Genomic DNA, 12,315 nt, shown 5'->3' with positions numbered 1-12,315 from the left:
AAACTTGATTTGCTTAATTAAAATGATAAAATACCCACATTTTATATGCATATTAATTAAGGCATATAATTTTTTATTCGGTTTGGTCTTAAGTTATTTTTTCTAGGCCGATTTTTGGGTCCGGATCGCGGCCTCACTTAATGGACCGACTTTATTATGTATGAGATATTATTCATCTTCACGACGTTGTTTTTTCCTACAAAAATATCAACTCTAATTATGAGGGACATTATTACATTGAACAAAGATCTTAAAAAGGATTATAAATATCTGGAATATCTTAAAAATCTAAAAAGTTCAGGATATGTTCTCGAATACATATTATATATGTACATATAACATTCAGAATAATTCAGAATCTATCCAACCATATATGAAATTATAACTATATAACAGAATTTGAAATTTAGATATGCTTTAATTGGACAATTGCTCAGGCCTATGATCATTCTTAAGGCCGGATTAAGTGCACTTCCGTAGTCTCCAAGAGTTAGAAATAAAGGAAGATGAAGATAATCAAAGGGATATACTTTTAACTTGATCATCGATCTCAAGAGATACTCAAATTCGGAGTTTCCTTATTCTTGGAGGGACGATAGGATGAAAATTCTTCTGTGAATTCTCTGTTTAAACTTCATTATAATGTCATTGTACCTTGTTCAGCATTTAAAAAAACTTATGACGTCATAAATAATTTATAGGTGAAATCTGTCTATACCGCACATTAAATTAGAGCGATTTTTGGGACCAAACTAAACCAAATTGTTCCTTTGCACCGATCTAGGCGATTTTTTATTAAGCTGAATTAGTTCGGTCCAGCAAAAATCATAATGGTCTCTGACTGGTTTAGGATTTCAAGAACGAACCTTTATACTAATAAAAACATTAAAAGGGGACGAATATACATCATAGAGCAAAAATTGACTTGAATTACAAAAAGAGTATCCCTCCATGTTGAAGAAAAGTTGACAAAAATGTTTGATTTTTTGAGAATAATCTACATTATAAAAGGATCGTTTGAAAAGTACGTGCAAAATCCAAGAGATGGCGCTACTAATGTAACTCGAGGTTATATTTAGTTAGTAGGATCTCTTGGAAAAACACACACCAACTATTTCTGGCTGTTTGACATTCGTTTGAATCGAGGAATCGGACTGAAAGATTATGACGTCTGTCTTTTGGATTCACAAGGAATAATCCTCATTAACTATTAACCAAGCTGCAAGAACAATGCCCACGATTGGCCCACAAAAAAAGTCATTTTCCATCACGAAAATGTATCAACTCACACCTCAGCAGTCTTGGTCGCAAAATTATTGGGAATAGGACTCGATATGCCCACAGTAAGAGCAATCTCAAGCACCTTCCCTCTTCTGTCATCCATGGGCATATCATGGGTTTTATACATTATTTCTGGAGTCGTAACCTCAACAGGTTGTCCAGACCGTTCAGTGGCACTTGTGCCCGTATAACCACTCCAAAAAATTTGAAACCACTTATAAACTGTTTTAATCGAAGGTGCAGAGTCCTTATAATGTTTATAAAACTTCTTTTTAGTCTCCTGAAGCGTTTTACCTTTGACAAAGTAATGTTAAATCAACACATGAAATTGTTTCTTTGTCCATTTTTTGTAAAACACTCATCGATATTTGCAAGTAGAGCCATCTGTCGGACTTTTCACGGATTTTTCAAACGACCCTCGTATTATATAATTTGTGACGGTAATCTATTACAACTGTCTCCAGCTTCCCCTAATTACATATTAATGATGAAAAAATTGATAAATAATTATGTAATTATACAATAAGTTTCAAATTATTATAAATACATAATTACATTCAAGATGTGAGCGTCCAACAAACAAAAAACAAAGAGGACATCGTGGGAAACTTCCTGGGCTTGCATACCTATTCCTTTTATAAGAAAAAGATAAATAGCTTTACCTATAAAGGTCACCATCTGTTATAGGGGGAAGGAGTACTTAAAATACCTCCCGCCTTTTTTTTCATTCTTCTTTGTAAGAATGCTACAAATTACGTAAGGATCTCGGATATCTTTTCCCCCCTTTATTTTTCCTCTACAAACTTTTTCTTTTAATGAGACCTTAACATTTATTTATAGGATATCAAGTTATTAAGTACATACTAGGTACAGAATCGGGTTTAAGGGGGAAAGTGCACGGCCCCACTCGTAATTAGAGCCGCGCATAGGGTAGATTTTTTTAATATTTCTACAAAAAGGTCATAGATTATAAAAAAGAAACTATCTTTTATAAAAAATAAAGGTAATTTTCAAGAAGTAAAAAATAATTGTTTTCTTTAAAAAATCCTACAATTATAATATGCAGAAAATTTATTTTTAAAAAAGGTCATAAAAAGGAAAGGCCCCGAGTTGGTTTCTACAACAGTAAATTATTTTTAAAAGAATAAATATAACTTACAGATTTATCTTTGCCCAAGGCTTTGCACATACTAAAACTGGGGATGACTAGGTATAATTTTTGACTCTATTTTGAGGGAGTTTTAAAAACCTACGCTTATAATTATTATCACAATGACGTTACGACAAGTAAGATATAAAAGGTGAAAATACGTTACAATACGTTGCAAAAGTGTCCAAGGCATGTAAGTAAGATTGGGAAGAGCTTAAACCAGTGAGAATTGAAGTTTCGTTAAAAAACCAAAAATAAAGTAATATCTTTGCTAAAATGGTAATTAAATTTCCAAGCAAAAATCTTTGGAGGATATGGCTTTATACTAGAAGTTTTGAAGTTGGATAATGGAGGTAAAAGGGTTATGAACTACTGGTTTAGTGTACTAAGTCATGGTCGCATAATATGGAAATAACTTGATTTATCAAAATACATAATATGTAAAAATTTATTAAATTAATAAGATAATACCATTTTTGAAATGACAGATTTTTACTCAATCAAATAATAACCCGTTTTTAGGACAACAACAAAAAATGAAATATTGATCAAGAAAAATCCGTCTCAAATCCCTTTAATTAATCTTAAACAAAATCTTTAACCTTTTTTTGTTTTATTTATAGAAAAAGTTGAAGCGCTCTTAATGAAAAAACCCATTACATAATATATTCTATATACAAGTTGCAACCAAAAAATGAGATCTACACAATCCAATAATTGTATTTTATTGAGAGAATCGATATATTAATTGAATAATTTTTAAATATCTTATAAAAAGATAAAAGTAGTTTCATTCTAGAGTCAAGATACTACAGTTTTCTTGGAAATACAGTCAGTTGCTCTCATATATTGGAATAGTAAGGAACAAAATATTATATCAAATTAACCTATTAGCAATTTTGCACCTGAGTTTCTATTGGAGTAATTTATGAAAATAAATTGATTAATAAAAGGATTTTTTCCTTTGATTTTTGTAATTTAAAATTCGCAAAATTCTTTGGAAGCAAATAACTACACAAACAAGGATGTTAGAACGCTAAAATTGCTCCCATTAGATCCGGCGTCATGCAGAAACTATTGCTTTTTTGCAGTTTGTTCAAATGAGGTAATTGAAACCGGATTTATTAAATAAGATCTTTGCAAAATTGCACAATAACGAATAACTTAATCTACATTTCATCCACAACTAAGAAATAAGATATGTTGTCAATTAAATTTTGCATATTTTTGTAGAAAATAACTGTCCCTATTAAACCTCGCAATGAAAAGTTATTTCAAGAGAAATAAAAAAAAATAGTAAATCACCCAGTATAAAATATCGAAGTTCAGTTTATTGCCCTGGGACAGAATGAAAAGAGAAAATTTTCCGTGTCATTAAAATTAATTTATTTTCACGAATTAAGTTTTTAGATGACATCCCAAGCAATGTTTCGATACATGTGTTGTTTTTCTTGTACAATCTTTTAATTTGATCAAAATCGGCCGAAAAATGAGTGAACAGGAATCAAAAAGGCAAAGGGTTTTGGATCTTCTCAACGCGGATGTTGATCCAAAAGGAATTTAAGACATTGTTGACGTGAAAGTGAGGACAGTACGGAACATCAGGAAGTTCAAGCCACTTTCTGGACAAAATATCCAGCCCAAACAAATGTGCTTGGGAGTCGTTGCCTCTGATGAGAAGAAAATGGATCCCTCCTTCTTCAAGCCCAATAAGCAAATCGGGACTGAGGCCTACTATAAGGTCATGAAGTAGAAAAATTTTCCTGGCTGAAGGCTAACTACCCTGCGAACAATTATGTGTTGACCCAAGAGGGTGCCTCAAGCCATACGGCCTTGAAGACACAAAACTTCTGCTATGAGCACTTTTCTAACTTCTAGTATCATAACTTCTGACTCTCTTCCACTCCTGATCTTAATCCCCTCGACTTCAGTCTATAGAGCGTCTTGGAGAGAAATATGCAGGAGCTCAAGGTCAGCATCAATGAAGAAATGGGACAACATCGTGTGGAGGGTGTGATAGAGGCTGGAGGCTGCCATATTGAGCAATTCTTTCCAAGATTGATTGCTTAAAGTTTTTTCAATAACATTTTTCATTATCCTTTTATAATAAAAAGTTATTAAGGTTTTGGTTTTGCTTCTTTCTAGCGGAAAATTCCCCTGTCGCACTCTGTACGATTATTAAAACTGTGTTAAGCAAAACTTTAAAAGTTGTTCTATCATTATAAAAGAAAAATAAAACTTTTGTGAATAATTAAAATAATTTCAGTGCCTTTTTGAAAAGGCAGATATGTCGACACACTCTGTATAAAAGAATGGAAAATTATCTGAATTAAAAAATAAAATAATAATTGAGGTAAAAAGGTGAAGAACCGCTGCTGTTAAGGTTTGAAATTCGTACGTACATACAGGACTAGATCCTTCCATTTGATATATATACGAACGATTTTTCGAGTAATACTAATATTTTATTATTTCTTGTTTTAGTTATTTGACTCTCCACCTAAAAGGTGGATCTAACCATTTTCAAATAATAATTATTATTGCTCTGTAATTTTATTTTTATGTTTAAGTGTTCCAGTAAATATATAAAATAATTTTTATTTTGAGTTTTTGATTTTATCATCCATTTTTAATTGCAACCCTTTTTTTTTTTTTTTTTTGTAAAATTCAGCTCAAACCTTCCAAAAATCTCACATACCTACTTTTTCTTATTTAAAAAATATATTTAAGTAATAATTATACACTTTGTATTTATGCAAAAAACTATACTAATGACTTTTACTATAGAAAAAGAAGATCACTGATTCAAATATAATCATGCATGTAATCAAATATCTTTGAAACTAGAGAAGTCAAAAAAAAATAATAAAAAAACCATAGAATAATCAAACTATTTTAATGATACTTTTCAAACCTTGCTCAATCGATCTACAGATTAGCATATGTATTTGTATGTGTACAAAGTTTGCAAATACGAGGATGGTCTGATAAGTTTCCGACCTCCACGTGAAGATGACATCACTCGTAAATAAAAGCTAGTCACATCTATCTAGCATCTGTTGAAAGTTACTACGCAAAGTTACATCCATTTTGGACGCGTTATGCCACGCCACAGTCGTTTGAGTGAGTTGATGTGATGGATTTTTTTTTCCTCCCAACATAGTCTCTTTGTAAATCTACAGACTTATCCAAGCGGAATAACAGACGGGTCATGCTAGGAGAAGTATGAAGAGTTACCAGGAGACCATGTTGAAAAATATATTTAGAAATGTTTTTCACAAAAACACGCACATCAATTAACTCAAGCAATTGCCAGTCCAAAATGCCTGAAACTTTGGTGAGTAACTGTAAACAGATGCTAGAAAGAGGTAACAAGATGGTTCAAATAGAAGGTAAACAAAAACTATATATGTATATAAATTATGTTCAGGATTCACCTAACCTCGATTTTTTTTGAAGTACATGATTAGGGTTAAGTATTTTTGTTTTAAATAACTTTTATAATTTTTCATAACATAATTATGATTCAAATACTATTAACTATAGTTTTAATTAATAGTTTATGTTTCTGTTTAAATATAAAGAAAATGAAAATGGTGCATATACCAAATTTCCGACGAATCAGAATTAGGGATAAGAAAAAAGATTACTGATTAGTATAGATGAGTCATTTTTGCCTTATAGCCTCTTCAGATGTGACTAGCTTTTATTTACGTTAGTGCTGTCATCAAAGATGGCGTCAAAGATGCATCACGCTCTCGAAGGCCAATTGTCGAAAATGTGGCTAAAACAATGGAAATCGTGGACCGTTATCTAGGCACTGTTTTTATTGATAAGGAGATTAACATTAATGGGGAAAAATCCACTAAAATTAATCATTCACCTCATATTTAATCTTCCTACAAAGTTATAGCAAAATCGGGCCGTAACTTTTTACGTAGCCCTTTCTTCTAATGAGACAAATAAACTGAAATGACTACATAGCTTATTTGGAAGAGGTAATAACCGAGTGATATATTGATACCCCTTGGGTTCATTACAATTGCATTTTGTACGAGGCCTTGACATCCATGTCAATACACATTTCACTAATAATAATTATTTATGTTTTATACATCCTACTTATGTATAATTAACATCAATCCTCAGTCACTGTACGTTCGTGCATGCATATACATGTGCAAAAGCCCTACTTGCCATCACAAGGCACCTTCTTCTCTCAACTCCAAGGAAATTTGCTCCCTCTCTCCGAATCTTCACCTTCTGAACCCTTAATAAATATAATTATGTAGTTCCTTCATTAGCATTCTTAAAAAAACATATATTTCACGCCTATGTATGTCGTAATAAAAGGGTTTTTATTAGAAGTATTGCACCTAGGTATGAAGGCTTAAAGATAAACAAATAAAACAACTAAATAGTGTTGAGACTCGGTTCAAGACCGAATATAAGTTTCATTTTGGTCTTGAGATCTTTTTCGAGTCTGGTTTGGAGCGATAATTCGGTTCAAAACATAGATCGAAATTTAATCGTTTTCAAATCGTGGACCAATTTCTTCAGTCTCCATATATATATAGCAATTTTTTTCGCTCTTAATCTACTCTGTGTCACTACGAATCCTGGAGACATTTTTTACCAAGCTATACTTTATCAAGACAATGAGAGTTTATAAGCGTATTTATTTTACTTTATTTAAACAATTAAATCTCAAAGTTGTATCCCTTGCCGGACTTCTTCACTTATTCCTCCGACAGGACAACCCATTCCTTCTCCAAGTCATCTTTCAACCCCTCGGCATTCATATAAGACGTATCCCAGGGCTTTCTTTCGATGGCGCCACAGACTTCCAGGCTCCCACTAAATGTTCTTATTCTCGTACTAGAGCTTTTTAATCTTGATGGTGATAACTTCGGAGCAGGAGGGGATGCAGAAGATCTCGTCATAACTTATTATTGCGTCAAAAACGCGGACACATAGTTTATTTAGTCCTCCTTCTCAGTTAACCTTGGTCTGATAAAGAAATTGGTTTCAAAATAATTGTTTGTTTATTGCTCTAACAGTTAATATTACGAAAAAAATTGGGAAATTACATCAATTTTCTCATCTATCCTAATCCCGGTGTTGTACAAATATAATTTACTAGCGGAGGGTGCACGCGTTGCAGGGTTGAATAGAAGAGAATAGAAACAAAGAATGAAGGTAGGATAAAAGCGACAGAATAAAAAGAGAAGAAGGGGGAGTGATATGGAATTAGAAAAGGGGAGAGAGGTGTTATTTCGGTCAAACAAAGCCTTTTAATGACCTCACAGGGACAAAAAAAAAAAAAATGCTTGGTTATTTTATGCATTTATTCCCTAAATTTCAGACTGATCTGTTGAATCGCTCAGGATTATATGTGTGATAACACCAAAAACAAACTTAACACATCATTCAATAATTCCGGATGCAAACTAAGTAGTACTCAATATTTTAGCAAAATTCAGCTTTATTCATCAACTTAGTCTCTCCTTCAACCATGATACCATTTTTAAAATATTACTATTTTTTTTAAATCAAATGTTTTATCAATTGTGACATACCACGCAAGAACTCTGGTTTATTGCGGTAAAACAACGCTTTGAGTCCTTGACACGTTGTAGTTTTTGGTCCACTGTGAGCAAACGCAGTACCCACTTTGAGAATACCTTTTTCATACACCATTTTTTGTGCAACATAGCTAACACATTGGCATTTGATATCATTAGAATGTCAGCTATCTCGTGTACCTTCATTTTACGATCAGACAAAACCATTTTGTGGACTTTTTGTATCTTTTCAGGAACAAATGCAGAATTTGGAAGACCAAAGCGTTCCGCATCATCGGTATTTGTACGGCCACATTTAAACTCAGCAAACCAACGTTCCACAGTCGCTTTCGATGGAGTAGAGTTTGGATAATATTTATCAAGCAAAACTTTTGCCTTTACAGTATTTTGTCCCATGAGGAAGCAGTGATTTCTCAACACAAGCAATTGATTTGAATCTTCTTTTTTTTTACAAACACCCTAAGTAGCGTCACTTCAAGCACTTGTAACTTGTAAACAAATAGTCCAATCGTCATGAAAAAATGATATGCTTGTTTCAAGGCCAGTACTACCTTATCTATAGATTTGGAAATAGTGGCACCATCTGTAAGAAAACCTCGGGACTTATTGAACGATATATTACATATATATACATAATATTAAACGCATCCCTCTTAACTTCTTATGACGTGTTGTAGCTTGATATTCGCAATTCTGAACCACAAATGACACCATCAATAATTGATCTATAGAATTGATCTTGACCGACTTTTAAATGAGCGATCCAGACAGGCTTTTTTCTTTGGGAGCGATCTAGACCGAACTCACAGTAGTCGTAGACCGGTCCAGTATTTTCAGATCAAAACCAAACCCTACTATGTACCTAATTGAAAAGGATGACGACACAGAATCATGGAGGAACAGTAACAGCAAGACTACGTCTTAGTATGTGTAGACTAAGGGAATGTGGAGATTGTGACAATTATGTAATTAAGTGTAATTATAAAGTGAAGGGGGGAGATGAAAAAGTTTTGAAGAAACGCAGCAAACAATACCATTATTGAATACGATACGAAACAAAAAATGTTGTGATTTTATACTGAGTAGTCCATTAAAATCCAAACAATTTGAATTTTAAACTTCAACAAGCTATAATTAATTTATTTACAATATAATTTCAACAAAGTTAATACTATAAATAGATGAAGTGTCTGAGCTATCTTAATCATTCATGTAGCCGCTCTTTGCACTAATAATGGCTTCTAGGCAATGGCAGAAGGCCTGGAAGCCGCTAGGGATGTAGTCCTCTGCCAAGGCGTCTCAGTACTGGCTGACAGTGGCTTTGAAGGCCTCATTGTTTGGATGACCGACAATGCAGGCCTTCCCTTTGACATACAACCAAAAGGTATGGTCAAGGGGTTGGGCATCAGGTCAGTCAAAAGTGTAAAAAAGAGTTCAAAAGAGTCTTGTTACAGACAAGATAGGTTCCTTTCATTACTGATGTCAAAAGTGGCCTCTCAACCTTCACAGAGATCTTTATATCCACTTTGTTCATCGCTCTATTGACAGAATGGTGTGAAACTTATAGATTTCTTACATGGGCACCCATGGACTTGAGTTAATAGGTTTGGGCTGTTTTTTTAACTCCTCCGGATCCAGTTTGGCCTGTTTGACAGAGCCCCTCATCCTCTCCAACGTTTCAGACTTGCTGACAGCGTAGACGGTGGTCCTAGAGACGTCCAACTGCTTGGTGCGTGCAATGGAAATTCATCGATCACGTTCATTTGTCATTTTCTCGGCTAGTATATAAGCTAGAGAATTAAAGTTTGTTTTATTTTTTAACTAATTGTTTATGCCTTAATATATCGAAATATGAAATAATTTCAATCACTCAACCTTAATTTATTATTGAATTAATAAGTGTTCAGATTTCAATGGACCACCCCCTATAATTCATGTTGGTTCTACAAGTTGAGTTATTGGACAAATTGTTACTTGAACAGGTTTCAATTAAAAAATGATATTTTTTTTTAAAACAATAGTATATTCAAAGCTATCATACAAAGTGACGAAAGGCATCTGTTAACTTGAATACATTCCTTTCCCCGTAAGAAAAAATCACCTCCCACAAAATGATGCTTTTCTGGAAACTATATGATGTTCTTTTTATCATTTTTTTTTCTCTTTCCTTTGAATTCACCTTCTTTTTAATTCAATTAAAGGGTGAATTCATGAAAACTGCAATGTTAGTTAAGGAGTTAAATATATAAAACTATCAGCAACCCCCTAACGGACAAGTAAATACATTAATCCAAGGATATACTTAAGGGCGTTTGATGCACCCTAGTATACATTAAAAGGTCAATCATGTTTTTATTTGAAAAAGTATATGGATATATGTAATAGAGGGCAGGTCAAACGACTATAAAAACATGATTTTATGTGTACACTATAAAAAGATCACAGCAAAAAAAAAATATGACCTTCAAGAAATCACCCAAATCCTTAGAGGAGAATCCTTTAGCCTTACCCATGAGATAGTACAAAAGCCTAGCAACTCATTGAATATATACAATTATGAAGCAATATTTACTCCTAACAATGCTTGAAAAAGAAGGCAAAAGGAGAAAGTTGAGGAATTATTCTTATGAGATTTTTTTTTATCTGAAAAAGCCTATAATATGTGAATAATTAAAAAAAGTTTGATGATGCAGGATATTTACATACATATAAAATGATAATCAAATGAAGTGGAAAAGTATTGTCATGCAAATACATCAAAATGTATGACTGTGAGATGCTTCAAGTATCTCTCATGGCATTAAATGATTACCTTTAAGTGTTGGGGTTCGGTTTGAAAATCCTAGCCCGGTCTGAGACCATTATGATTTGTGTGGGGCGAATTAAAAGAAATAGCACGTGGTTTATTAAATAAAACTACGTGCGGTTAGACAAAACTATAAATGAAAAATTGATGACCCCGTATGCGTTTCAAAGTGTTGACCATGGACCTACGATGACGTCATATAAAGTTAAATGTGATGCATATTTGTACATGTCTTTAATTAGGATAGAAGTACAAATTTCTCCGTGATTTGAAAATAATTTATTCTTACTCTACGGTCTGGACCGAAAGATCCGTACAAATAGGTCTAAAAAAATTATTTAAGATCCGACTGAAAAAAAAAAAACCAGGATTGGACCGAGATTCAACACTAGTAGAAAAAGTATATATTTTTCATGGGCATTTTATGATCTTTTGACTCTGGCTGTCACAATATTCTGTACATTGATGAATTATAATAATTATTATCATTTAACTCTATTCATAAGTAGTAGAGGAGACGTGGCACATTTACAAAAGACTTCTTTTTTTTCTTTTTTTTTTTTTTTTTGCTCAATTACTCCAAGGCATGTTTGACTTAGTACTGAGACCTGCCTCTAAGTAGTCAGTCAAATACTCATAATTGACCAGGAAAATTTAAGTAGTAGAGGAGACGTGGCACATTTACAAAAGACTTCTTTTTTTTGCTCAATTACTCCAAGGCATGTTTGACTTAGTACTGAGACCTGCCTCTATGTAGTCAGTCAAATACTCATAATTGACAAGAACATTTTTATTTCATAATGTTTTTACTCTAACAATGCACATAATGTATGTATCTAGCCACCCTCATCCTCAATGACAGCCTCGAACCACCTCCGGAACCCTTTAAACACATTGGGAACGTAGTCCTTTTTCATAATCCTCCACAGCTGGTTAGCAGAGGTCTTCAGGGCATCAATATTTGGGTGGCTGACTTTGCAGTCCTTCTTCTCCATTTGACACCGAATGGTGTAATCCAGTGGATTCAGGTCAGGGCTCTGAGGGAGACAAAGCTTCTTGGACCAGAATTTCGTGTTGATAACCATCCACTACAGTACAATTTTAGCATTATGGACCGGAACCCCATCCTGCTGAAATACGTACGTGGCCTTGTTGGACTTCTTCATGGTCTTGATGGCCTATGGGGCCACATTTTCATTCAACACCCTCAAGTAGGTGGCCTCTGGTAACCGGTATCTAACAGGAAACCAAAAAGGAGGCATTTTTTCTCTAGTTGATGCCACAACATCATCACAGAGGCCGGATGTTTGGTCTTGGTGACTGTCCTGATGTCAGCCTTGTCAAAGCATACCACACGATCATTTTGCTTGTAGTTGACGGGGTAAACGGTAAAGGTCTTTTCATCAGAGAAAAAAATTACTCGGTTGCTGTTGTGCTTCAGATCATTCAAAAGTTGTTTCTTATTTTTAGGCTAAACGATTTCCATCAATAGT

At 33.6% G+C, this 12,315-nt stretch overlaps 1 protein-coding gene across 3 annotated transcripts in view; it reads right to left on the bottom strand.

Annotated features, from left to right (window-relative positions):
* The window catches only part of LOC121113603 (tubulin gamma-1 chain), a 101,442-nt gene that overhangs the window by 24,269 nt on the left and 64,858 nt on the right, over window positions 1-12,315 (bottom strand). The window contains exon 1 of one of the 3 annotated variants that reach the window (XM_040707430.1): window positions 867-879. The exons of the other annotated variants lie outside the window; for them this stretch is intronic. The gene's annotated coding sequence lies outside the window, so the exon portion shown is untranslated. Of the gene's footprint in view, window positions 1-866; window positions 880-12,315 lie in introns of those variants that run through there. 3 annotated transcript variants of the gene reach the window in all.

This window comes from Lepeophtheirus salmonis, chromosome 2 (genome assembly GCF_016086655.4).
Source record: "Lepeophtheirus salmonis chromosome 2, UVic_Lsal_1.4, whole genome shotgun sequence".
NCBI classification, from domain to species: domain Eukaryota; kingdom Metazoa; phylum Arthropoda; class Copepoda; order Siphonostomatoida; family Caligidae; genus Lepeophtheirus; species Lepeophtheirus salmonis.
The sequence above is the reverse complement of the archived record's forward strand: the minus strand, read 5'-3'. Positions and strand labels throughout refer to the sequence as shown.